The sequence below is a fragment of the Thermobia domestica genome, chromosome 1, assembly GCF_964235325.1.
Source record: "Thermobia domestica chromosome 1, izTheDome1.hap1.1, whole genome shotgun sequence".
NCBI lineage: Eukaryota > Metazoa > Arthropoda > Insecta > Zygentoma > Lepismatidae > Thermobia > Thermobia domestica.
Genome location: NC_137454.1, coordinates 252,660,912 through 252,686,996, shown reverse-complemented (window position 1 = coordinate 252,686,996; position 26,085 = coordinate 252,660,912). Strand labels below are relative to the sequence as shown.

Genomic DNA, 26,085 nt, shown 5'->3' with positions numbered 1-26,085 from the left:
TGTCTGTGCAACTGCCTAACGTATCATTTTGCTGATGTTCATAGCCACATTTAACTAGTTTTGATGTCACGAATCATCTCCCGAAGTCTGTACATATCTTTCTGTTCCGTCACAATTGTCAGAATTCGATTGTCGATTCCAAGTTGGCACCTCTGTCACTCGTACACGACGCAGAATTCGACAACATGCAAGAGGACTTTTTGTTTTCTTTTGATGCCACGAATCACCTCCCGGAGTTTGTGCACATCTTTCAGGTTCATCCTTTATATATACGTATCAACTGTGTTACTGAGTAACGCAGTAGAATATATATATATTGTGACTTCCCTGCTTGTTTACTTTCTTTCATTACTATACATGTAATATTCTAGAAGTATAAATAACAAAAATATTCAGAAAGGAGAAAAGAAAAGCGAAGAGGATAGTTTAGGACTTTAAGCAATTCACTTGAAAGAATCGATTCATCAGAAAGCAGTTACAGAATTACTCACATTAAGGTAGATTGATAACTTTCAATGAAGTAAAGTTAGATTAGATTTAACTATGTCATATTATTATAATGACATATTCGTATGCATTTTTAAAATCACTGATTAGCTGTAGAATTGATCCTTTGCAATTTACTGACAAAATTCTGACAAGACAGTAAAAGACAAATAACTAAAAAATGTATTTAAAAATGTCATTCATAAGACGTTCCATTCTAGCAGTGATGCATGAACTGAGATTAGACTATTTATTGGTAGATGGCAAGGCTGATGTATTGTAATTTTTCAGCAGAGCGTGTGCTATCTTTAAAGTATTGCCTTTAGAAGAAAAAAGCAAGAGAACAGGGAAAAACTCACTTTTGCTCTCTACCACACGTATAGGTAGCTAAATTAACATGGACGTTATTTGTATGGAGAAAAGAAGATTAATGACAGGGTTCGGAGTTATTGATCAGCCCAGCACCAAACAGCTTAAACAAGATCATGTAATTCGTATCGAAGAAATTATGACTCATTTCGCGAAACACGTTCAGAAATAGGAACGTTAGTACACGATTGTAATTAATTAGGGAATGTAATTTAACTTAATGACAAGAACTAATTATTGACATTTGTTAACTAAAGTTCAATAATGCTTTTCTTATATTACGGTAATTACTTAAATACAGGACTGCACACTAAATGTTCTGTAATTTTCTTATTCCTTAGTTTCACAGTCTCAACCTACCACGTACCACACATAACTTGTTTGTTTTAAATATTGAAAACATATTTAATTGATCGTTAAATTTACATTGTTGCGTAAGACTCTACATTGATTAATTCAGCTGAAATCACGGTAATTAAATGTTTCAGTTTTGAAAACATTAAATTTGCTAATCGCGGTTAAATTTGTAATGTTGAAAACAGAGTTAAAGTATATTAATCAATAATTGTTAAGATTTAAAAATGAAATTAATCTGTGAAACTTTTAATGAATATTTGTTAAGTTCTCAATGTTTTAACCGGAATCGAAAATTATTAACCAATAGCTATGAAGTGCTAAATGTTTGTAACATTATCATAGTACTACTTGTAGCACTATCTTTCATATTGACAGTATAGCTGACAGAAACTACCAATATTGAAATTATGTTATTTAATAGAGATTAATAATGAGTGTAGATTTATTCAAACGTGTTTATGATTTCAGAATTTCGTAGTGCTGATGATTGTTAATGTAGTGCAAAACTTCCTTCATTAGTACAGAAATTCCCTCGTCACTGTTTTAGACGAGATGGGGTTAGTCAAGATGGGAGTTCCCACTTCGCTTAAAATGGTGGAAATTCTTATCTTCGAAAAATCACTAGTTGATAAGTAATGTCCGGATTTGTATGTAATTACATATTTTTTTCTTCATATGTAGGTTCGTCAAATCCTTAAATGTTTGTGATTCACACCTGTAGGGTGCTTCAACTCAAGTTTCATATTACATATTTTCATATTTTGACCAATATTACATATTTCTATGGTTTCTACATATTTTTTTTAAATAAAACTGTCTTAAAATTTTGCGTTTACTGAAATTTTAATTTAAAATAAAAATAATAAACTCTCCAACTGTGCAAGGCTTGCATCTAGATTCAATTTTGTCATACCTATCTTTTCGTTTCTTTACCGAAAGAGAAATCTCTCTCTTTTTTTTTATTTGTCAAACCATGTTTCACAGAATTTTCGCCGATAACAAAATAAATATAAGAAGAAACAAGTAAAAATCCTCCCTCCGGGGTACATTAGCAGGGCCCTTTATTCTCAACTCTGGAGGAAGACAGATCATGTGCCTGACAGCCGACTAGCCAGGAAATTCCTAAAATGAAGTCTCTTTGATTGTTATCGGAAATCAGATGGGAAAAAAGATGAAAGCAAATCCTGCTATTCAAGTTAAAACTGTATGCTAGTGTGCTTCCAGGAATTTACTGCAAGAGTTCGTTCCAAGAAGCTGGCGATAATGGCAATATCATAGCCGGTAACCTAAGCTTTCAAAGAACTTCGCTTGTTCAACTGAATGACAGGAGGACAGTACTCTAGTATTGCAGTTGCAAAACGCACGTGTTCTGTATTGACCGTCGAAGTTAGAAATGGCTCCGGTTGCCTCAATTTTATCCGCGAAATTGCAGTCGTGGGTAATTATCGATTATGCGTTTACTACGGACGGTAAAGTGGTGTTGTGCCAAGTGCGTGATAAAAAAAATTTGGATGTTCAATGAAATCTGAGTTAGAACAACATGTACGAAGTGCACTCCATGCAAGAAATAAAAAATTGCGAACTGCAAAAAACAAGTACTCTTGACACAAATACATCAAGATATTTCAGTGAGTGAGTTTTTCAAAGACTTGTGCCAAGCAATGATAGCAGCAAACGTTCCTTGGAACTAAGTTCAAGTGCCAAAATACCGTGCTTTTCTGGAGAAGTACTGCGGGCGTCGAATTCCTGACGAATCCACTCTTCGAAAGTGTTATCTCGAAGTTTGTTACAGGGAAGCTATAGATGCCATTAGGACAGAAATAGGTAGTTCATATATTTGGATTTCTGTGGACGAAACAACAGATGTTTTGGGACGTTATGTAGCAAATTTAGTGATTGGAAAGTTAAGTGAAGATGTTCCATCTAAATCCTATCTTATTGCGAGTAAATTGCTGGAACGCACGAAATCATTCCACGACTGCTTGCTTCGTAAACGATGGTCTTAACGTGTTGTGGCCGGGAGGAGTTCAGAAAGAAAAGTCCTTCTCTACACAGACAGTGCAGCGTACATGTTAAAAGCGGCTAAAGCACTTACAGTTTTTACCCTTACTTAATTCATTTCACCTGTATCGCCCATGTTCTTCAGCGTGTTGCTGAAGAGGTGAGAGACAACTTTTGCGAAGTAAATCAACTAGTTTCTTCTATGAAAAAATGTTCGTTAAGGCGCCACAACGTGTTCAAGTTTACAGAGATCAACTGCCAGACGTGCCACTTCCTCCGGAGCCTGTGCTAACACGAGGGCACTTGGATACAGGCAGTATTCTACATTTCTACAATGAACATTTTCAAAAACTTAAGCCTGTTGTTCATTCATTTCCATCGGAGTCTGCTGTGTCAGTTGGCATTGCTCAGAAACTGTTTAATGACTCAAAAGTACGTGCGATATCGCGTACATAGACAGCAATTTTGGTTGGCTACCTACAAGCATTAAAAAGCTAGAGACTGTTGGGCGGCCTCTGCCGGAATCCATGGAAATCATAGAGGATACAAAGAGACTGCTGCAGGGTATGTGTGGAGATGTAGGAGAAAAAGTTCGAAAGAAACTAAATGCAGTGCTGGAAAGAAACCCGGGTTACGACAGCCTATTGACAGTGTGTGAGATTCTCTGTGGTGAAACAAGAACCCCCCCTGAAGTTATTTCCCCCAACTACATCTCCCTGTTGAAATACGCTCCTGTTACCTCATGTGATGTGGAGAGATCATTCCCTGCATACAAGAATATTTTATCCGATCGCCGACCAAATTTTACTTTTGATAATTTGGAAATGTACCTTTTAACCCATTGTGCAACAACACACAGTTGAACTGCAGGCACATCTTTTGTAAGTACTTTATTTCAAATTACAAATGTTCATTAGTGGAAATATTCTTGAATCTTAGTTCAGCTGGTATTGTTTAAAAGATATAGGACTGCTTTTCCCTGCATGAAATAAATATTATAAAACAATACATTTCGTCTTAAGTTGCTTTTAGTATTTAAATTTGTATATTGCGTATAATTCATTTCAAGATTGGGCCGTAGTGACGGATGCGCATTTAGTGTAAAAGGTTCTAGATTTGATACGGGACCACACCACACCACATGAGATTTCTGACGTACAAATCTGCCGTATGCATTGCTTTTCTCGGGGCTTTTCTGTTTCTCTCTAGCCGATTCACATCTTCCTTTCTTCGCGTCTGATTTTTATTATCCTGCAATCAGTCACGTCAGTGACGTATGGCTGTCTTAGCTGTTCAAGCATTTCACTTCAATGGATGACTTGCATTAAGCAGTATAAAGTGTAGTAGATTTTCCTTTTTTATTTTCATAATTCGTTTAAATATTGCATATTCATACGCGTGTTAATATTACGTTTTCATAAATGTAATATTACATATTCTTATATAATATTACATATTTCTTACATTTTTAAGCGATTTTTGTTACATATTTATGTACATATTTAAGGGGTTGATATTACATAAAAATCCGGACTCTACTGATAAGGCGTCAGGCGAGATTAAATTAGTCAAGATGGAATTGAACCCGCGCTAACCAATAGACCATTAGGGAGGGCTATTATTATTATTATTATTATTATTATTATTATTATTATTATTATTATTATTATTATTATTATTATTATTATTATTATTATTATTGTATTGTTGCGTAATCAACAATTATTATTGTTGTTGTTGATTACGCAACATGCACAAGTACATAGTACCACCATTTCACGGAGACGATGTTTATTCATAACGAAAAAGGAAAACGCTTTAGCAAACACAAAAATGGGAAAATTGAAACAGAAATATTATTTAATATAACAGGTCTATGCTTTATATTTAAAAGAGAATATCGGTGATAAATCGATTCTGAGACTTTCTAAAAGGCGGATGAATGATTACTTGTCTCATTATAATCATCCGTGAAGATAGTTAAAGATGGCTGCTTAAGATTCCAGAGCTATATGCAGTTGCGAAACTTTTATTACGTTCGCAAATGCGTTCGCCGATAACATTAAGCATAAATCAACAATAATGACATCAAGATAGAAATTTACGGTGGTCCTAGGTGTTGAAAATGGCCAGATAAAATAGTGATTCATGGGCAGGAATCTTCGGGAGTTTTTCTCCGTACCTCATAGTTTTCATATCATTATTATATGATCGTAAGGTACTAAAAGCGAATACAATGATACGTGAATCAAATCCTAATACAATATTGCGTAAAAGAATATATATTTAATACATGTTCAGTCATGAAAAAATACTACTACTACTTCATTTTAACTCTACTCAAATACTTTGATGTTACGTTTTGATATTCCTATATGTTTGTAAGAGAAACATCAAAATAGAAAGGATATGCCTTTTTCCATACATGAAATTAGTGTTGAAGTTTTGGAATTGGAATAGATGTGCGTTTTTACACTCGCTTACACTATGACCTTAAAACTTGCCGACCTATTTATTTACAATTATATATTACTTACATACGTTTATTTTTATTGCTTTTACATTTAAAATTCTATTTGGTGTATATCGTATATAGAACATCTTAATATACAGAATACAGGTAATATATGAATTGGAAGATTCTTTCCACTCTGGGAACTACCTCTCTAGTCTACAAACAAGCCCGTTAACGATCTACCTGAAATGCCAAGAATTTCATAGCAGAAACAGATCTTTGTGAGAACACGTGTTGATCAGGGCAGGAAGAGGGGAGGGGGGCACCAGGTCCGGACCTTCTCAAAACTTCCTAACTCAACATACATTTGTACACTTTTTCTGAAAATATAGGAGGAAGTATTTTACAATTACTTATCGTCTTTTCGGGTATAGAATAATACCCATTCAGACATAAACGTAGTGGCAGACTAATATATAAACGCAGTGGCTTGTAGTAATTTACTTCTCCCCAAATTTTGGACTCCTCTCAACAAAAATTCCTGGGTCCGCTCCTGGTGTTGACCATAATCTCTTCAAGGAGGCACAACAGTTTTTGTTTTCCAGTTTACAAAACAACATAACATTTCTAATTTTACAACATTCGATATTTAGATGAAGTAATGCTTCAATTGCTTTATAAGATTGGTACACTACATGAAACAAATAAGTGAATTGGTAGTTTATTACGGAGAACAACCACAATTGGAAATATATTGAGTAATTCATAATGCTTTTAATTAATGATACTGCAATGTATTATTTGATATATGCAGGACCCCTTACTGGTCCTTGTGCAACCATAAAGCGGTGTCTATTAAGATATGTAGTTCTGTCGCTCCTAATTAACAAATTGATTTGGATGTTAAAAAAAAAAATGTTATTCTCTGCCGACGTCGCTTCTACATGAACGATGTTGCAAAATTCTCAACATCTAAAATGTGTAGCATGGATGACCCAAGTTACTAATTTTCTCTTCATGTCTCCCGTCCCCCTGCCAAGTTAACCTGATTTTTTTTTTTTTCGTCGACTAGTCCCCCATAAATCTACACTGAATATATACAAGTATTTGAAGTAATTTTCACAGAAAACGCTAAAGCTTCAAAGGCCATTTACAGTCCTCATCTTCAGATTTTAACTAATATAAAATATTATTTGATACCTGTTGTGACACAATTTTAAATGTTCAATTCCTATCCATCAATATTTTATACTAGTTGAGCTCAGAAGACAAAAGCCAAAATAACATTTCAATTGAACCAAATGAAGATGGGAAACCAAAAGTAATTTATGTCATAGAGGACATAATATATATTTCGAGATCTAATAAATACTAGTTATATTTAATTCTTCTTTCCATAATTTTACTCAAGTAATAATTAACTAAAGTTGTAAATCCAATTTAATAAAGTTATAAAAACATATATACGAGCGAGAATCAGAAATTAAGGCCGATATTTCTGGAGCTTCGTCTGTTATAGAAGAATAAGGTGTGTGCGTCCCGGTGATTTTAATACATGGAGTTGGCAATTATACAGAGTTTCAGCCACCCGCCAAGTACGCTAGTTATATGTAAATACAAATGACTTGTTTGGAAAATTGGTCTCGTCAAGAAGTCCGTTGAGTTATTCAATTTCTGTTGGGGAAACTGTAACCACGACTGAAATTCACCGACAGCTGGTAGAGGTTTATGGAGACTATAATGTCAGCCGCACGGTGTCAACAGATTTGAACACAGCTCGCATGGAGGAGCTCATTCGGGACAACAGGAGGATTTTTATTTATTTTTTTATATATTTATTTAGCCTGTTTTGACTTACAATATGGAGAGTATCTCCTATAAGTTCTACAGTTGTCATGCATATAAATCAAATTGTAATTACAGCTTATTACACCATTTGAAGTACAAAATTATAATAAACATCACATGTTAAATTTGTTACATAATTACATCATATTCATACATCGTTATCATTTACAAATTCCTGAACTGAATAATATGCTTTAGAAAGTAACAGAGTACGAAGTTTGTTTTGAGTATTAAAATTTACCTCTTTATAATGTGATGGTAACATATTATAAAGTCTCGTACAATTTAAATAAACATTTTTTTGGTACTGGATTACGTTACTGCATCTGATGGCAGAATTAATTAGGAATGTCGTTCGGAAGCGTTTGTCACATTTGAAAAATAACTTAACGTGTGTATTATCTGTTGGCTGTATTGCTTGTATGAAATAATATATACACGTTTCACTGCAGATTTTGTAACTTTACTTTCTGATCATCCCTCGTTTATTTCATGCATAAGTCAAATTTTATATTTAGGCTATTTACTAAGATCACCCTCACTTTAAAAAAAATAGTGAATTACTTAAAGGCAATGTAGAATATCACAAATGTAAAAACTAAGGCAGATAGTATCTTCAAAACGCTATTATATCAACTAATAATTATTTTCAAGTCTTTTCGTATAGTGTATAAATTTGGATGCCCAATAATTATGACGTCATAAACCGCGCACCAAAAGTTCTGGTCTATAAAAAAGGTCTGTAAAAGGTTATTAGTTTATTTAATAACATTTTGTAGGTACAACCTGGCTTACCTTCTTCATTTTTAATATTCGATACAATTTATAAAAAAAATGGGAGTGAGCCTACCGAAGAGTCTCAATACACTTCATGTTTCACATAAATGTATACTTATTGCTAATGATGATTTCAGAAGGTTTCCTCCTGGGGAACTTTGAACAAACAGAAGGTGAAAGCAGTACTGCGAAAATACTAGTAACTAACCCATCAGAGAAATGCCTCGGTAGAATTTCGTTTCTATCGGGGAATTACCCTCGGGCCACTCCTGGAAATTATCACTGCTTGTTGCCCTTCAAAAAGGAAACGAAATCTTTAAGTTTTACGTTCCACGATTATGCTGGCTAGGCTAAAGGAGACGGTAATGATGAGAAATGAAGGAAATGGTGGAATGAAGAAAGTGGGAGGAAACGAGAGAACTTGTCTACCACAAGCTCACTTGGCGCGAGCTGAGATCGAACCAAGGACTCACGCACTAGAGCTGAACACTCTACCACTGAGCCACTGCAGCCACCGTGTTGCCATTCAAATAGCTACACATAACAATGAAATAACTTGCATACTTTGAATTTATTGCTTTTTTTATCTATCCCTCTCTCTCTCTTTCAAACTTTGCTGTAACAAAATCCACTCAATAACTGGCAATGGAATCATTACTGTGTCAGAATAACCTTCAAACATGAATTTATTAGTCATATTTTTGAAAATATGACAGATTCATCACAAAAATGGGTTGTAAGAATCAATCACTTCCGAACGCATCCTCTATATCTACGTATATACCTATCCACCAACACATGTCATAAAATGCTATATAGCCCAATCATATAAGATGACTACAGAAAGATACATGTACTATTATTTGTAAATGTATGTTATTATTATTTTAAAGGAGACACCTAATATTTCGAATTCTTTCATGTATGCGCATGTGTTGTATTGTTTCTTATGTTTGTTTTGTTAACATCTACTCGAATAATTCAGTTTATCAGCTGATGCTATATTTAGAGATGTTCTGGGAATCACTTTTCAAACGGGAGATAATGCAATTTCCCAAACCTTCTCGAGCAATGCAATGGATGCTTGGACTGTTTCACTGTGGTGCCGTCGGGCTGAACTAGGCTCCTTTAACTTCAGTGAATTGCCCAATGAATGCTTGCAATATGTCGCAACAGTAGAGTTCCTTTTTTATAACATCATGTTAAAAAAATCGGCTCTGCAATTTGTCGATGGGTTATGATACAAATCATCCTTCCAATACTTTAATCATGTAGAGGTTATTGATGTAGTACATAGTACATATGGATTATATGTACCCATAGCGTTATATTCTAGCTGTTCACGTAACCGGAGATGGAAACACATATTATCAATAAAAAACGTCACACCCAGAATATCCAAAACCTTCTGTTATAAGCAAGTTATGAAACCACCACGCGATTCTTTCTCTCAATTCTTTGCACAGTTTGTGTGAATAAATACGCAGTTGCATCAGGAGGATCCTTTGGCATGCGGATTGCATGTTATGTAGATTTTAGCGTACTGGTCGGTTGATACAAACATCTAACAGATATGGAGAGATTCTGTATAATTTTCTCATCACTTCCTTTTGCTGTTGATGACCTCCACTATGCTTCGCATCTAACACACTTACTGTTTCCAGGAATTTGGTAAGAAGCGTATGGCAATGCAATATGACACTGAACACTCGAGGAAGGTTGTTCTAAATATGTCTTTCATCTACTCTGTGTAATTAGCACCATAATTTCACAAGCACTTGACAAAGACACTCTTTCTGGTGTTGTCAAAACCATCATTAGGGTATATGCGAATTATATTCCTCCTCTAGCGCTATTGTGTTGACTGAGAAAATTATGTTAAACAATTCTTACAGTATTGGGGTTTGTATCGCTGCTACTCTACACACAGCGTTAATCTTATACTAACCACATTGCCGATCTGTACGATAATCCCAACTGCACAGAAACTTTTGGGACATGTTTATGTGTGTGTTTATGTCGAAATTCCTCCATTGTCTATTAAAACTTGGCGGTGTAGTCTAATTCAAACACTTATACAGTCTTTACACTGTAGAAGAACATTAAAGTGTTGTTTTCCTACAAATCAGTGGCGTAGTAGCTACCCCCGCAACCCCCGCATTGCGGGGGGGCCGAGGTATAGGGGGCAATGAAGTCTTGCGATGAATAAAGATTTAAAGAAGTAGAACTTCAACCTTACTTCTAACGGCTTTACAACTAGGGCCCCTTCTCTATACTTTGCAGGGGGGGCCCGCAAAACTGTGCTACGCCACTGCTACAAGTACTGATTTTTCTCGCGTATCTATGAACAGTCCGAAAAGGTACATGTATTATAGGTTGGAAATCGATGTCTAGTGCAGTGATTTTCAATCGACACTCGCGGACTGACGTAAGACGGAGACATGTTGATGAGCGATAAAATAGACAGCACTACACTCCTAGTAACACTAAGCAAAATTTATTTCGCAGACCGGCAGTTGAAAACTATTGGTCCAGAGGTAATCTGTGTGTAGTTATAGAAGATATAGCATTCAAATAAAATTTGTCGTCCGCTAACAAATGTGATAACAAAATCAATTTTAAATGATGAGCTCAGTGTTATTTTTTCAGGAAAAATCACACTCAAAATCTCTATAAAGAGTTTGATTTTTAAATAAACAGGTATCAGAAGTTCTTTGCTTGATTGAAGTTCAAAAAGTAAGAACATGCGCAGAATAACCATGATACTGGTGGATAATTGATGGAAACAATCGAAAAACAAGGCCAAGATTCGATACTTTGTGCATAGGTAGATCAATTTCAAGTTTTTTTCTTGTTTTTATAACTGTAGCCTACGTACAGTAATAAAATATGAAAAACTGACAATATAATAAAAACACTAATAGACATGTCATTATTTTAAGGAGCTAACTTCATAGCCGGAAAAATACTTTTTACAGCCTCGACAGGTTGGTGAAGACAAACGATTCTCAATTTTTACTTTCGAACGACGATAGAAGAGAAGGAAATGTGATCGCGAAAAAAATCGATTTCGAGATTTCAACGGATTTACACTTAACATGACCCTACAAGCCGAAAAAAAGTTATTTTTGGATGTCTGTTCTTCCCGATGTAAATGTGTTTACCTACCTAGAGGCCGAACCGTTCAACATATTCACACCAAATTTTAAACTTAAGGTTTCTATAAGATTCTGCAGGATTTTTAAAAAATTATTTCTACCTCCAAAATAAAGGGTAGTTTACTGTAGGATGATAATAAAAATAATTGCTATTACCTCAGAAACAGCTGCAATATTTTGTTTATATTTCATACATCAATATTTCGTTACCAACTCCATAGCGTAGTATGACTCTTTTCTTGAGGAAAATTCAAGAAAGGATAGTTTACTCATAATGTAAGTTTTTCTGGATGATTTTCTCAAAAACAATTCAGGCAATTTTGTTATATTTCATAAATAAATATTTCGTTACTAACCTGACAATGTGACAAAATTCATTTGTCCTAAAAAAAAAGAAAGAAAAAGAAAAAAGAAAGGAAAAAACAAGTACCGTTGGGGTAACTTTTTTTTAGACGATTTTCTCAAAAATGACCCAGAGAATTGTCTTCATATTCCATAAATAAATAATTCGTTAACAACCTGATAATGTATCGAACTCATTTGTCCTAAAATAAATCCACAAAGGGTAGTTTCCTTTCGATGGTGAGTTTATTTTCGGACGTTTTCCTTAAAAACCAGCTCAGCGATTTTGTTCATATTTCGTAAATAAATGTGTCATTAATAATTTGACAATATTAATAATCTCATTAAAATGTCACTTGCCCTGAAAAAATTCACACAGACTAGTTTACTCTTGGGCAGTGATCGCCAAACTTACGAAGCTTCTGAGCTACCGTACCGTTTTTAAATCCTACTGTGAGCTACAAACCAAAAGAACTACCATAAAAAAAAAAAAAAAGATCTTACATTTGTTTATGGAGAAATCAGTGATGAATCAAGGCTTGCCAAGCGAAGCGTTAACGCAATCTACCGAAAATGTTCCCGCGATGGACGGTTTGGCGATCACTGCTCTTGGGAGATATTTTACGATTTTCTCAAAAACGACAGAGGCTATATTTTCATACTTCAAAAATAAATATTTCGTTAGCAACTTAACGATATGGCACAACTAACTTGTCCTGAAAAATCCACGAGGGAGTTTACTCTTGGGGGTGAATTTCTTTCCGGATGTCTCAAGAACAACATTTAATAATAATAATAATAATAATAATAATAATAATAATAATAATAATAATAATAATAATAATAATAATAATAATAATAATAATAATAATAATAGTAATAATAATAAATTTACTAAATGTAAACAATTAAAAAGTTTAATCGAGTAGAATTTTAATCTATAATGTACAGTGGGCCAAAAACTCGGAAGATAGACTAATAATTATTTTTTTCAATTAATGCTTTCAGAGTTGTATTTCTTGTTAAAAAAAAAAAAAGTCAGGAAAAATTGTAAATAGAATTACAGTAAAATCCTGAAATGGTTTGCTTATACTTTGGAAGTGTGGATTACCTAACAGTCTCGGGTAATGTATAGGAATGTAAGAAAACACTAGTACACGTATATAAATATTCCTCTAAGATCGATTACAAACATCGGTAGAAAATATGTGAAGTTAAAGCAAGTAGAGTGAGAAAGATAGGGGAATGGAAGCAATGTGTAATTAAATTACCGCGATGACATTCAAGTTTGTGAATGTTATTATACTCCTGTTTACAAATTAACTTTAAAAGAAAATATTTGTACAGTTTCATTTATCAAACACTCTTTTCCTTGCTGGCGTTGTATGCCTTTAACTCTTCCAAGTTGCGTGGCCTTTTCTCCTTGTCTCCTGCGCAACCTCTTCTCTCCCGTCAACATGGAGAACGGGAATTTGAGCTTCTTCAGTAAATAACCCTCTCAATTTACAAGGCCTGGGAGAAGCACGTGTGCTGATCAATATACTGTGACGTCATCAGTAGAGTGCGTCATCATATGTGATGGCTTCCTCGCTCCACGTGACGTCAATGTTCAACTGAGATAAAATGTATCAGGCGTTTATAAGGTTTCCACCCAGTTCTTTTTTATTATCATTATTCACAAAAATCTCTTCCAGCCTGTTGAACAGTAAATTCTCAAAATATTCTCCGAAACAGTCTCCTTATATTGTTTTCTAAATTAATTTTTTCTTCTATTTTGCGTAAGACACAATTGTGCTGTCAAATGAAATATTGGAAGTAATTTCTGTCATTTCCACTCTTGGAAAAGTTGTATGTTTCAAACCATAGATCGACATAGATTTTTATGGAGATGCAATCCATTATGTAACTAACTTGATGAATTTCTTCTTGCAGGTTTCCTCTTTCAGATACGCAAAATTAAAATACAATTCTCTCTTTTAATACGTGATATTCATTACAGCTTTCGTATATGGTACGTTTGATCGAAATACATTGGAAATAAACAACACGATATATACGTCATGCTTAACACATCCATTTAATAAATTACGAGGAGGATCAAAAAGTAATGCCTCCTGTGTCACAAAAAATGTATTAATGAACATAGAACAAGACAAGCTATTGCAGAGCATAGCCTGAACTGTCCTCCACAGAATTCTACCCCTCAACATAGTCTCCATGAATTTGAACACATTTACGCCATCTTTGAACCCAGGCGTCAAAACCTTTTTGGAAAAATTCAGAAGGTTGCTGTGTATCCCAAAAAACTGTTGCCATAATCTTCTGGGTTGATCTGGAAGACTTGAATGTCTTGGGACGGGGAGAATCACTGTGGCGCCATTCCTTGGATTGCACTTTGCTCTCAGGGTCATACAGGTATACCCACGTATCATCTCCAGTGACCACATTTTTTATGAAGTCTTGATTTTCAACTGCATCCAGGAGCTCTTGACAAATGTCCACTCGCCTCCTCCTATTATCAACAGTCAATTGCTTAAGTACCCACTTAGCATACACTTTGTGATATCCCATGTCAGCAATTATTCCTTGGGCAGAGCCATACGAGATGTTCAAAGCATCAGCAACACTCTGGACTGTAATGTGCCTGTCTCCTCGAATCAATTCCTCAGCACGTCCTCGATTTGCATCTGTGATCGACGTTGTCGGCCGGCCGCTTCTTGGTTTATCAGCGATTTCTGTTTTTCTGTTGCTAAACTTCTTCACCCAACGCCGTACATTCCTAATGTCCATTACCGCATCCACATAAACATTCTTCAAGCGCATATAGATCTCCTTAGGTGGACAACCTTCTTTCGCCAAAAAAAAAAAAAAAAAAAAAAATCGATGGCGACTCTTTCTTTTAGCTTCAGATCCATGGTTCTAGTAACTCAATCTGAAAAAGAAAAGACTACATTAGTGGAGGAAGGCTACCTCTATAACGTCATGCATAGATAAGTCAGTAGCTGTAATAGAAAAAAAAATATAAGGGAGGCATTACTTTTTGATCCTTCTCGTATTTTATTTATTTATTTATAAGAGGTTCAAAATGAACAATTTGTTGTTAAAGATGTTTAGTCCCTAGGCGCTGGGATAAATACGTGCTTCCAACTCTTCGGCTCATTGTACAGTTTAGCTTAATTAAAAGTTCTAATTGTTTACACTTAACTTGCTTCAGTTTGCCCATCAACTAACCTACAGTTACACAAATAACAATGCTCAGATCTAAGTATGGTTTCGTCTATTAATGATAATATGCTCCATATGGGTTGGCGGTAAAAGTTTAATGTTGCAGTTCTAAAGAGAAACAGTAATAATTGTCTGTAGTTTATATACTGAATTCATATTGCTTACTTACTAAATTATATTACGCTTGACATGGAGTAAATACTTGCTTATTTTATAGGCCTATAAGTAATTACTCGCAGATTCATACATTTTCCCCTTGATAATCGGGAAACAGTATATTGTATCCAATAACAGTTTATTTCATGTGCATACATTTTAATGCGTCATTTCTAATCAACAAGCTGTAAGTAATTTACTTCATAGGCCTAAATATGTATATTGTAAATATGCTTTAAAAATAAACAATTACAATGAAACAAAAAGATAATAATAACTGCTACCTCTCTGGCTAGAAATGATAAACTATTCTCAATACAGACAAATAATATCAAATAATATATTAAACATATTTACTCAATACAAGACTTAAAATATCGCCTAAGTGGTTTTGAAAACAAATGTCTGAAAATCTCTCCCTAGACTAAAATACCGCTTGTGGACTTTTTTCCAAGAGAAATGCCATATTGTAGAGTTGTTAAGGATATATTTATTTGCGAAATATGAACAAAATTCGCCGGGCCATTTTCGATAAAATCTTCCTGATAAACTCCCACCAAAGGAATACTACTATTGGACTTCTCCAAAGAAATGAAATTCCATATTATAGATTGTTTTAAATACTGGTTTATTGAATATAAACAAGATCATTAGAACCATTTTCTAGAACTCGGTAACTACTGACCGGATCTGAACTAAATTTGGTGGACAAGTAGCCCATAGTAGAGGGAATAGTCATTGTCTATAGGATAACGATCGCTATATTTAGTGGCCAGGCTCGGGCAGGGACAAGTTTTGTTTATCCTGTATAAGATATTTTATTTCTCAGTAACTATTGACTGGATCTGAACGAAATTTGGTGAACAAGTAGCCGATCATCTAACAAATAAGGTTACAATGTTTTTGTCAGTGAGCTCAGTCAGGGTTAGACTTGGGTCGGCTTAGCTCGAATCGGATTAACTTATACGTAGTACTTTATTTCTAGTTAATTATTGGCCGGAGCTAAACTAAGTTTGGTTGGCAAGTAGCCTATTGTCTAAGTAAGAAAAATCGCTGTATTTGGTGGCCGACCTCGGTTGCGGACTGGCTCGTATCGACCTGTATGTGGTACTTTATTTCTCGGTAACTACTGGCCGAATCTAAACGAAATTTAGTGATCAAATAGCTCATCGTCTGGTTGATAAAGCTTGTTATATTTGGTGGTCGATCTCAGCCAGGGACAGGTTCGGGTCGACAAAAGAATCTGTGTTCTACAGTTTTGCGCATCAGGAGCTTCTGAGTTCAGTTCACCTCAGCTTGTCTAATATTAAGAGCATACTGAGTGTGTGTCTGTCTGTCTGTCTGTCTGTCATAAGTTGTTTTGCATAAAAGGAGTCATGTAGAGCCACCAAATTTTGTATACAGATATATTTTTACTGATCGAATCGCGTATAAAGCTATTTTTTCGATTTTTGGCTCAAGGGATCAGGAAGTTAAAAGCTATGCACTTTTTGTGTGTGGGTGTGGAAAATTAAAGGATTGAGTATGTTCCAGAACGATCTGTATGCAACCTACGTGACAGTTTGGATATGTGGTCTTCCATAACAGAACAGGATAAATTGTTACTTTTTATTATTTCTATTGACTCGGGCTTACATAAAAGGAGAGTATGTATAAATATGAAATGGACGTGGAGAAACTTCTCTAAAGACATTCTTCTTCCTCTCTTTTCATCTAGGTTCTGAAATAAGATCCGGCAATGATGAATGCTTACAACTAGTATTTAATAATAATTAAATGTGTGTGTCTTTCTGTTATCAGCTTTTCGCATGGAAAGTAATGACACAAAGCATCAAATTTTGTACATAAACATATATTCACCAGATCTTATCACCTACGAAGCTCTTTTTAGGAGGGTCAGACTTGGGAGGTGAAAATGTACGCCCATTTTCGCCATTTCTAGAATGCCTTGTCTGTATGCAAAGAGCATTACATCGTGGTTGTGTGGGCTTACATAACAGTAGAAGATAAAGTGGAATAATACCTAGGCAGTGGGCTTATATAACAGTAGAAGATAAAGTGGATAAATACCTAGGCATTAACCTAACTGTGGAGAGTTCTTTAAGGATATTTATCTTCTTCTCTTTTTACCCATGTTCTGAATTAAGACCGGGAACGAAGGGTGCTTACAGCTAGCATCATATAAAAGAACGTGTTGTGTATAGCAAGTCTGTCATCAGATTTGTGCATAGAAAGGAGTCAACTAATCATCAAATTTTGTACACAGATAGATCTTCAGAAGATCTTATCGCGTGCGAAGCCGTTTTTTCTTTTGATTCTCGACTCGAGGGTGTTAAAGGGTTACACGTTCTGGAGGTTCAAAAAGTATAGAATATATCACGGTCCCTTAAGTTAGACAGTCCAAACTACTCTACTATGTTGCAGGTTGCATACTGTTCAGTTTGTGCGGAGAACATACGCTTTTGCTTGTTTCAAAATAAAAGTATTTTTAAAAATATACAGAGTTATCGACCCATATTTACTTTCTACATTTTTGTTGATGTTTTAATATATCATTTTAGAAAGGTTGACACTTTTCTACGTAAATTTCTTTGATGCATACAACATCTCTCAACATGGGTTTAGAGCTAGAAGTACAAGGAGCGTTCGATAAGTTTTGGACAGATGGTTATAATATTGTTATTAGTTGAATATGGTGATTAAATTTTAGGTGATGGTGAACATACTTTGATCCTTTGACTAGAAGATCATGTCACTCAATGTAGCTTCCATCTGTTATGATGCGTTCTTTCCATGTCTTGAATGCACTTCGGTAAAATTCAGGTGGCTGATTTTTGCACCATTGTTTCACATAAGAAGTGAGGGCCTTGTCACTTCGAATGATTTTTCTCGCATGTGAACCTTCGGACGACTAAACAGGAAGAAATCCGCAGGAGCCAAGTCCGGACTATAGGGAAGCTGAGGAACGATTTCCCGTCCTATTTTAATGACTTTCTGCTGGGTCATTATGACTGTGTGAGGCTTGGTATTGCTATGATGGAGTATGATGACCTTACATTGCAGCTCCCATCTCTTGGTCTGGAGAGCACGTTGTGCCTTATCCAGTGACAAACAATAACGCTCCTTTTTAATTGTGAACCCATGTCTCAAGAAGTCTATGAAAATGACACCGCACTGATCCCAGAAAAAAGAGGCCATAATTTTTTAGCCTGATGTGGAAAGTCTAGGTTATTTTAAACCGCTGCAATCAACGTTGGATACTGACTCGGTCCAATGTGTGATCCCCATAAACCGGAAGCAATTTCCTATGAATTAATGGGGCTGATTCATTGTCGGTTTTTAACAGGAATTCCATTGCCGTTGTCGAGTCTTGATGTCTACTTCAATGTACATTGTGGTTTACCTGTGAACAATAGGAAACAATAATTATTACTATTTTGAAGTATGTCCACCTAAAATTTCGTCATCATATTGCAACTAATGAAAATATTACAACCATTTGTGCAAAACTTATTAAAAGCCTTTTGTAGTACTAATTGACTTTTGAACTTTTGGATCATATATTAGACACTTGAACAAAAGGAACATATAATAAGATTTGTGTATGATTAACTAAAGCCAGCTAACTACATTATACTCCATCCAAAATTAAAGATGTGGAATTACAGAAATCACATTAATTAGCCGAATCTTATCTTAATAGAAGACAAAATGGAAAATTGAATACTTAACTTTTATTGGTAAACTTAATGGTAAACAATGTTAAGTAAACCATCAATATATCTATACATAAAATCCGAAGTTCCGCAGGGAAAAGTATTGGGATACTTTCCTATTTGGAGTAAATAACTTTTCTTCTATATATAATTAAAATGAGGAAAAAATTGTTCGAACATTGAAGAAGTTGTATTCTAAAGCAGGTAGTAGAAGGTGTGATGAGAAGAATAGGGGGAGAGAAAAAAACAGTTAAATGCTATATTTAAGTTCTTATCAATGCTCTGTTTACAACTTTCGTTACTAGTACATGCATTTAATGTGCTTTCTCCAAGTATCTTTATACTACTATGATGCGTGTTATTATACTCTATATATTACCTGTAAGACAATGATTGAATGAATTATTTAACCATTATTTTGTACCGTTTGATGATTCTTATTATTCAAGAACTATTAATAAAAATATAATTATTGGTTATCAATAAACCCCTTCAATATATTCGAATGGCAGAACAAATAAGAACATTCAAGATGTTGACGGAAAACTTCTTAGAACATTGCTTCCATTCTGTGAATGAATTTGTAAATATGAAAATGAGTATAATTATTGATAATATAGAAAATGTTTATTTTTGTGGTTTACTTTTTATGTCCTAGACTACGCTTAGTATTCTAAAAATACAATGTATGTGTGTATGTTACAGCTATATATTCTTTCATTTGATAAATCTTATTCACACGCACGAATTGGTGCAATATGTGATTATAAAGACAAAATAAAATTGAATTTTAAAAAAAACCTGGATTTACACCTAATGATTCTGAGGGTGTAAGCCTATATTTCAATTTTATCAATTTGGTTTTTTACATCTCTTTATTACATACTGCACAGATACAGCATAACAGTTTATGGATTTTGCAAGCTAATACAGCATGTTCTTCAAGTATTTATTGTGAAACAATGTTTTAAATTAAATAAAAGCTACTTTTTCTTAATGCATGACGATCCTTAGTCAATAGTCCTAATAGTCCTAATTCAATAGTACATGACGATCTTTTAAAACTCCTTTATCTGACTTGATAGTGAAAGACATTGCTTCAACCATTCGAGATTGTCCCTCCTTTAAAGTGATTTCACTTTCTCACGCCCAAAATTTGACAAACTTTAGAAAATTGCTCCTTACTTTTAGCCAGCGATAGATAAGTATAAGTAAATGAGTATCAACCGATTTTAAGGGATCTTTAGTTTCAATATGGGTTTTATAACTTGATTTCTCTCTTCGTGCCAACGAGCGTTGCAGTATTTTCCTTCCGAATATAGCTGCTATACATATATAAGGATCGAATGCTCAGAACGCGGAAAGCTCTTAGATGTTTTACATTTAGATGGTTTTGTTGATCTTGTAAAATGCATCAGGGGCCAGCAGAAGCTATAAAACACTAGCTATATATTATTTACTTACATTTGAATAATTTAAACTCAGAAGTGGTGAAAGTGCCACTTGTCTTTATCTTTAAGAAAATTGATTTTGACAGAGCTGTAGCAATGGAGAAAAAAAGTTATTATTATTTTCCTTTGTTTAAACATTTTTTCCCCCTGGGCAATATATGCATGTTAGAGGGTTTATAAACCGAACATATTTTTGTGACCTAAGTATCTTCAAGACTTTTCAATTTCATTAATCTTTTGAAATACTTTCCGTTTTGTGATGTGACAAATTCATCCAAAATTAAAGCTAAAAAACTTTTTGCAAATGTTTATATATATATTTAGTTGCTCTAACATTTCTAGTAATCTGTATTTTGGTGCAGCTTACCCTCTTGTAATGAAAAACTAAATTGTCAAAAAGCAATTTTTATACACCTTTTAAAAGTAAGATTTATAATCTAAATAGAACAAATAAATTGGTTTATTAAATACTCTCATTCACACATCAATTGTAATTCATCTTTATGTACACACACACACAGACACACATACACATACACACACACACACACAAGCATACATGAACACATTATTAGTTCAGTACGCAGTCCCTTTAGTCGCCGTACCGCGCTATCGACCAAGTGATGACGTCATTCTATCACTGTGTGCGGATTGCTTTTCCTCCCCTTCTGCACTGTTATCCGCGCTAACACCAACCAATTTTCACAGAAATGGTAGGAAAACAAGAGGTTTCCCTATCTACCGAATCAACTTTCGTTCTCTCTGTATGTGTGTGTGTTTCCCCCGTTATACTGAGAAAATAGGATGACCTTTTCTAGAAGGTTTTCTAAAAGGTCATCTAGTCAATTTTTCGCTTCAAAGTTTCATTCCTCACTACTATGTTCAAGGTCTAATAGCCTGGTTATACAGAGAATAATATGAAGCGCTTCAGACTTTAACAAGAATAAATCGTGTTTTAAAAATATTTGTCATTATTCGAAAGAAAGTGTATGAGTGGAAGCTAAATAATTCATTTCAAATGTACAATGCTCAACTAGTTATAAATAAAGATGTTTCTTTCAAAGAAAATGTCACGAATTCAATCAACTTTTAAGTTTAACTGAATTTTTCTTTCTTTTTTATTGTTGGTAAATGATATCAATATGAATCAAAAGGTTTAGTTGTCATCTGTATTTACATAATTTGTCTGCTATACAAAATTCTGAAGATAATGATCCACTTTTCAAAAAAAAAATCAATAAAATGTGGATCCGTATATTAAAAAATCCTGATATTTAAGCATTGCAACGAAATATTGACTGATAAGACAATTCGAAGAAATTTGACATGATTCATTTACCCGAGTTTCTCCCAACCAATGTATGGCAGACGCAACCTCATGGAATATGTCGCAATATTTTAGAATTGAAAAATAAATTGTATGCTACTCAGAGGGCCTATAACTCTGGACTCAAATAACCTTTAATAATAATAATAAGCTAAACTCATTTTTGAGACAAACTGTACGCCTGCAATGGCAGCAATAATTCCCAATTCTAACCTAAAACTAGTGTGTCGTTGTGTTTTGTATGTTGTGAACGTTCAGTAAAGTGTGTCAGTCAAAAAGAGGTTAGGAAGCATTGCGTTAACCTACTCACAGTAAATACAATGCAAACTACATTTTTCTTTATTTAAATTGACAATAATTATGTAAGAATATGAAAGCAAAGTTCCGTTATTGGCACTTAGTTTATTGATCGTATAGATGTATTCTATACAGGGTGAGAAAATAAACAAATAAATAACTGCCGTAATGTTCGAGGTACTTTGTTATTTTCACAACGGAAAGAATGAATGATTCTGGTTTAATGGAAGCGTCAGCAGCGAGGCGAACAGAACGAAAGGTTGATTTCGTGTGTAATGTCATTCTATAATAATAATATACACTGCAGTACGTCACACTATACCAATACCCAGGTAATATATGCGAATGCTTTTCAATTCAATTTTATCAATTTTTCTATCATGATTATTATTTCACTTATATTAAAGTAGAAATTGTACACAGTAAAATCGAAAGAAAATCCTCAGATTATAAAAATGAATAAGATATATTATTGGTTACTCTTTCAGTAAAGTATAGTGACATACATAATAATCAAGAAAGAAAGAAAGAAAGAAAGAAAGAAAGAATTTTAAAAATCAAATGAGATAGTGAATTTATATAATCTTTCAATTTAATACAAAGAACATTATTCATTCCTTAAAACCTCTTCAAATTTTCAACGTCATGTTTCTGACCTTGTAAATATTTTGTTTTGTATGTATATACAGCTTTGAACGATTCGAGGTATACTGGTAATGAAATTTTTTGTTGTTTTCGTTAAACGTACAGAAGTGATGACACAAATTACACTCTTTGTCAAGATTAGCAAACAATTTGATAATTCAATGACGACCATATATACTTGGAACCTTTTGAATTAGTTAAACGAAAAGAATATTTAGTACTTGATAATCTAAAAATAACATTTCAAAACAATTGTAGTATTGTTGTAAATACTTTTAAATGTTGAAATTCACATAAACTGTTAAAGATATCTATCTATATATCCCAATGTTTATCCAAATTTTGTAAGTTTAACGATGTATTTAATTCCCTTGCCTTTTCTTCTTAGTCTTTCTTAATTAAATGTAATTTTCCTGTTACAAAATGTAACATTATGTATTTAAAACATGTATTAGAGTTCCTATATTTATCGCCTATCATCCTACTCGATATCTCTAATTCTATAGCCCATGGCCATTAAAGTTACCTAGCTAGAAGGTACAGCTTATGGCCGGTCGAGCGGCTTTTAGTTGAATTTCACCACATCGGTTCTTAATACCGGCGATTGATTTTACCGAAATTCCTAAATATCTCTATAGTAAACATGAAAAGTTTTATCTTACTCCTGACAACACAAAGATTTCTTTGTATACCACATCAAATTACTTCTCAAAACCTCATCACAATTCAATAATTTCGGAGAAAATTCTTGGTTCAGCACCTTTGTAAATTATACAATAAAAATTTCTGAAAATATTTAAGGAATCGAAAGTTACTACAATAAACGTTTGTGAATGAAATATAGTGGTACATAACCAGGAAACAAGACAAAATGAACAACCATAGTTTGTAATCCAAGTTTTTGAGTAAAGGAAATTTTCGGTCAAAGCTACGAGTATTATGCACAGTCGGTTACAAAAAAGCAGTTAATTGCACACTCAAGCTTAACATATTTATAGACAGAATAAGATTATGAAACATATGCCCTAGTATCATTCTTTCAACAATGCATGAATAACGTTATTATCTTATTCGTATTTTTTTATTACTGATTGTTTACGTTGTTTCAGTTCTTCCGTCTTCTTCCGAAAACCAAATGGTCTTCAGCTATAGGTGAAGTTCCATAAGCTATTGTGAATTCTAAATTTATTACAGAATCACCACACTTTCTGATAAATTCTTCCTTCTTATAGTGTATATTCAGATGGCCTAAAGAAAGCAAAAGTTTCCAAAAAAAAAAAAAAAAAATCGAGAGAAGACATTGGTAATTATGGACCTGCTTCACAACTCTTAGTTTTCTGAAAAATCATAGAATTAGCAGTGAATAGTCAGTTTACACATATCTTCAAAAGTATAACATTATATCTGATTCACAAAATGGTTTTCGGAAATGAAAAACGGTCGATGTAGTTATTTTTAGTTATTTAAAATATATATGCGAAACATTGGATGAAAAGACTGCATGGAATATTCCTTGATCTAACAAAAATTTAGTTTTACATAAGGAACTTCTACAAAAATGGAAAATGATGGTATTAGAGGGCATGTAAATAATTGGTTTAAATCTTGTTTTTAAAATTGCTCACAAGCAGTTGAGATACGACTTACAAGTTCAAATGGAATAGAAAGAACATATATGTCAAAGGTCTTCTGGAATACTACAAAGGTCGACATTAGGACCAGTTCTTTTTTAAATATTTATTAATGATTTACCTCTAGCGCTACCATCAATAAAAACAACTCTTTTCGCTAACGATACAAGCTTGACTATTACCGCCACTAATGAAGAGGAAATTATCATTAAAATTAAAGACTCAACAAATAATTTAACACTTCAACACAATAAACTCAAAGCAAATATAGACAAAACGGTAGCAGTAAACTTTCATCACGTAAGAAAAAAAAATGAAATCTTTGAGTTTTACGTCCCACGGTTATGCCGGTTAGGCTAAAGGAGACGGTGATAATGAGAGATGAGTGAAATGGTGGAATGAAGAAAGTGGGAGGAAACGGGAGTACCCCGAGAAAACCCACGAGCACGGTGTTTGTCCACCACAAAGTTCACTTGGCGGGGGCTGGGATCGAACCCGGGACCCCAAGCACCAGAGGTGAACGCTCTACCACTGAGCCACCGCGCCCCCCACGTAAGAAGAAAGCCTGTAAAGAGATAGGAAATTAAAATTGGACATAGTATTGCTAATTATCTATATAACGTAAAATTTTTAGATTTTGTCAATAAATGAAAATCTACAATGGGACACTAATGTTCAATTACTAGCCAATAAGCTTCGAAGTACTTTGCTATAAACATAATTAAATCTGTAGCAAATGAAAACACTGCACGAATAGTCTACTCAAATCTATTCGAGCCATATATTAGATATGGAATAATATTCTGGAGGAACAGTACAACTAGTAAAGATATATTTGTGTTACGGAATCGTGTAAAGGAGTATTAAAAAAAAAAAAAAAAACTCAATATTCTACCATTACCATGTATTTATATATTTCACATTTTAATTTTTGCCAAAGAAAACTTCAATTGTATTTCAGAGTTAAACGAAAATAAATACTCATGTAACACCAGAAACAAGAAAGGCCGCCAAATGCTTTCTCACAGTACTTCCTTATATTACCAAGGTCCAAGATATGTGACAATTAGAATATATAATTAATAGGGCAACCAACTTTACGCTTAATACATCTGTATATTATGCTTTAATTTTCCTTACATTATGCTTTATTATGCTTTTTCCTAAATAATGTCTTAATATTCTGTTCCTTCAATTATAATTCATTAAAAAGGTATATGAAACTATTAATTTTCCACTAAAATTACATCAATAAATACATCATTTTGTGTGGTTTTCCTTAAGCGATATTTTCAAGAAGAAACATGTAGCTGCACAGTAGACTTCTCATATTTAATGAATTCAGAACAAAGAGTACAAAGTAGATTACTGCCTTGTACTTTGAAATGGTCAGTTGAGAATTCTCTTACTCTCTGAGATTGCATAATTTTTTTATTTTGGCATCTTGGAATAAACACAACCAGTCTTGCCTGCCTTTTAACACAAAGTAAGAAAACAAAAAATTTCTTCTGAGCGGAAAGTGCGATGAGAGGAGGAATTTGAACTTTCCATTGTTAAGCGTAAAGGCAATTGGTAGTTGATTTCCATTGTTTGCAGCATTGATAACAGCCTTTGTTGATAATCTTTTTCTTTGGCACAAAATATATTAACATATTATTCTTTGATGTACATATATACAGGTTCTGGAATAAAAAGCATTAGGCATTATGTTTTATGCTTTATTTCTGTAAATTATGCTTTATTATGCTTATAAGATTAGCAAATTTGGATATGTAAAGTGGTGAAAATCACAGATATGGTACCAACCATAGGTGAAAAATTCCATTATGCTTTTACTGCTTTTT

The 26,085-nt window shown here is 33.8% G+C and overlaps 1 protein-coding gene across 1 annotated transcript in view; it reads left to right on the top strand.

The window, feature by feature from the left end:
* The window catches only part of LOC145695152 (UPAR/Ly6 domain-containing protein crok-like), a 124,929-nt gene that overhangs the window by 83,976 nt on the left and 14,868 nt on the right, over positions 1-26,085 (top strand). The gene's annotated exons all lie outside the window — the stretch shown is intronic.